Source organism: Nanorana parkeri, unplaced genomic scaffold (genome assembly GCF_000935625.1).
Source record: "Nanorana parkeri isolate BGI_ZX_2015 unplaced genomic scaffold, ASM93562v1 scaffold4141, whole genome shotgun sequence".
In the NCBI taxonomy this organism is placed as follows: Eukaryota; Metazoa; Chordata; class Amphibia; order Anura; family Dicroglossidae; genus Nanorana; species Nanorana parkeri.
In genome coordinates, this window is record NW_017310408.1 from 11,567 (window position 1) to 15,389 (window position 3,823).

General features: G+C 56.5%; 1 long non-coding RNA gene across 1 annotated transcript; it reads right to left on the reverse strand.

Annotated features, from left to right (window-relative positions):
- Positions 1-528: 528 nt before the first annotated feature.
- On the reverse strand, positions 529-3,581 carry LOC108803747. The gene is made up of 3 exons (XR_001942299.1): positions 3,496-3,581; positions 2,941-3,038; positions 529-562 (listed from the first exon to the last, which is right to left on the reverse strand). It is a non-coding gene; the product is annotated as an uncharacterized LOC108803747 (long non-coding RNA).
- Positions 3,582-3,823: the final 242 nt, after the last annotated feature.

A 3,823-nucleotide genomic window follows, 5' to 3' on the forward strand; every position in this document is an offset into this window, starting at 1 on the left:
CCCCCACAGCCAGGACATGAGGTACATCACATCCATTCCCTTCCTCTTACCGGCGTATAGCGGCTGCACAGTGTGGAGGAATTTTGGGGTGTCATACGCAGCATCAGGACCGCTGTTGTCATCACTTCCTACAGAGACAAGAGAGAAGCAGAAATCCATCTAGCCAGAACACGCTACATTGTACACCGCTACACCAACGTGAGCCTCATGGAGGGATGTGCTGCCTCCTACCAGGATCTCTGGTCTTAGCGGCATGGTGCTGACTGCACTGCCTGCTATACAGATGGGAAGAGGAGAAGCTATGAATCTGTCCCTGAAATATGGAAATGTTACAAGAACTCTGACCAGAGCCATGCAGCAAAGGTTTCCATGTTGGCACTCCGTGTTCCCTGAGGGCGTGTAGCTGTGTCTCATGCGTGTTATCTGCTTACCAGCAGTCTGTGCGGCCCCTGCAGGCTGCTCAAAGACATCGTCCTTCAGATTGTTCTCCTCGGTTACCGCCAGCGGCCGGCCGTCTGCGGAGGAGCAGCTGACACGTTGGATGAGCTCTGGGATGTCATACCTACAGAGAGACCTTACATGTGAACTCTGACATCACCAACCAGCAGCGTGTTATCACTTCCTGTGATCTAACGTGTCCTCCCATGTACACATGTATGACATGAACACTGATGGGAACGGACATCCCGGGAGGCTCCACGTGGTACACCCAGACTACTGCACCCAGGGGGATGGACCTCTACACACAGACTACTGCACCCAGGGGGATGGTCCTCTACACCCAGACTACTGCACCCAGGGGGATGGTCCTCTACACCCAGACTACTGCACCCAGGGGGATGGACCTCTACACCCAGACTACTGCACCCAGGGGGATGGACCTCTACACCCAGACTACTGCACCCAGGGGGATGGACCTCTACACCCAGACTACTGCACCCAGGGAGATGGTCCTCTACACCCAGACTACTGCAGACTACTGCACCCAGTGGGATGGTCCTCTACACCCAGACTACTGGACCCAGGGGGATGGTCCTCTACACACAGACTACTGCAGACTACTGGACCCAGGGGGATGGACCTCTACACCCAGACTACTGCACCTAGGGAGATGGTCCTCTACACCCAGACTACTGCACACAGGCGGATGGTCCTCTACACCCAGACTACTGCAGACTACTGCACCCAGGGGGATGGTCCTCTACACCCAGACTACTGCACCCAGGGGGATGGTCCTCTACACCCAGACTACTGCAGACTACTGGACCCAGGGGGATGGACCTCTACACCCAGACTACTGCAGACTACTGGACCCAGGGGGATGGACCTCTACACCCAGACTACTGCAGACTACTGGACCCAGGGGGATGGACCTCTACACCCAGACTACTGGACCCAGGGATTTTGGTCCTCTACACCCAGACTACTGGACCCAGGGAGATGGTCCTCTACACCCAGACTACTGCAGACTAAAGCACCCAGGGGGATGGTCCTCTACACCCAGACTACTGCAGACTACTGGACCCAGGGGAATGGTCCTCTACACCCAGACTACTGCAGACTACTGGACCCAGGGGGATGGACCTCTACACCCAGACGACTGGACCCAGGGGGATGGACCTCTACACCCAGACTACTGCACCCAGGGGGGTGGACCTCTACACCCAGACTACTGCACCCAGGGAGATGGTCCTCTACACCCAGACTACTGCAGACTACTGCACCCAGTGGGATGGTCCTCTACACCCAGACTACTGGACCCAGGGGGATGGTCCTCTACACACAGACTACTGCAGACTACTGGACCCAGGGGGATGGACCTCTACACCCAGACTACTGCACCTAGGGAGATGGTCCTCTACACCCAGACTACTGCACCCAGGGGGATGGTCCTCTACACCCAGACTACTGCAGACTACTGCACCCAGGGGGATGGTCCTCTACACCCAGACTACTGCAGACTACTGGACCCAGGGGAATGGTCCTCTACACACAGACTACTGCAGACTACTGGACCCAGGGGGATGGACCTCTACACCCAGACGACTGGACCCAGGGGGATGGACCTCTACACCCAGACTACTGCACCTAGGGAGATGGTCCTCTACACCCAGACTACTGCACCCAGGCGGATGGTCCTCTACACCCAGACTACTGCAGACTACTGCACCCAGGGGGATGGTCCTCTACACCCAGACTACTGCACCCAGGGGGATGGTCCTCTACACCCAGACTACTGCAGACTACTGGACCCAGGGGGATGGACCTCTACACCCAGACTACTGGACCCAGGGGGATGGACCTCTACACCCAGACTACTGGACCCAGGGAGATGGTCCTCTACACCCAGACTACTGCAGACTACTGCACCCAGGGGGATGGTCCTCTACACCCAGACTACTGCAGACTACTGGACCCAGGGGGATGGACCTCTACACCCAGACTACTGCAGACTACTGGACCCAGGGGGATGGACCTCTACACCCAGACTACTGGACCCAGGGATTTTGGTCCTCTACACCCAGACTACTGGACCCAGGGAGATGGTCCTCTACACCCAGACTACTGGACCCAGGGAGATGGTCCTCTACACCCAGACTACTGGACCCAGGGGGATAGTCCTCTACACCCAGACTACTGCAGACTACTGGACCCAGGGGAATGGTCCTCTACACTCAGACTACTGGACCCAGGGGGATGGTCCTCTACCCTCAGATATGGATCACTTGGCCTGCAAAGTCAACAACAGACTGGACGGGTTTGCCTCCAGAGGTCTTTTGGTGGAAGCATTGGATGTTCCGGTTGCTCCATGAGGTCGGTAGAACCTGGTAAGTTCATTGAGCGACACTGATCTGTGAACATGGGAATCCCGTGTCCCCGTGTGACCACGTACTGTACAACATACACCAAGGGAAGACAAGAAGAAGAGAAATCGGGTACCAGGTACATGATGAGTTGTGTCGCCCGGGTCCTGGCAGCTGCATGGACTTCCACAGGAGTTTTATCCACACGTCCCGCAGATCCGCTGACTCGGCACTCTGATGGAGATATAGAGCTGACATATACCGTAGCAGAAACATCACAGTGCTCCCCTCCCCCACCTCCCATAATGGTGGACCAGGCTGGCGTGGCAGTATGTCTCTCATGTCCTGCGCTCTCCATGTCTCCCCGGCCGGTATCTCGGGGTGGGACATGTATGACCATCATCCGTACCTCCGGTATACAAACGGTGTAATGTGACAACACGCTTCCACAGGACACGTCTATGATGTCAGGGTTGGATTGGCTCCGGCTCTGATTTGGATAGAAATGTTGTGTCCTTGAAGTGTGTGTAATAACCAATCGGGGAGCAGGAAATCCGCAGAGGAGCTGGAGCAAAGCCCCTCCCTCTCTATGGAGCCCATGATACACAATCCTACATATCACATGACAATACCGTGTCACCAGGCCTGGCCTCCGCGTGGATCACAGACCGGGGGACATGTGGCACCTCACCAATAATTTCCGTTTTCCATTCTTCATGACGATCTCAAAGGGGAAATCTCCGTCGGCACTGCGCACACCCCTCACTGACTGCACCTGTAGGGAAGACAAGGGCCCATTTACCAGCAGGGGCCACAGTACCAGAGGATGCCGAGGGGTCAGGACAGGCAATGGCCCCCCAACACCTCTTACTCAGAGTCTATTCACCATCATCTATTCACCAGGCCTGGACACTCCTGACTGGGCCTAACCACCTCCCCGTCACTCCTCACCGGGCCTAACCACCTCCCCGTCACTCCTCACCAGGCCTAACCACCTCCCCGTCACTCCTCACCGGGCC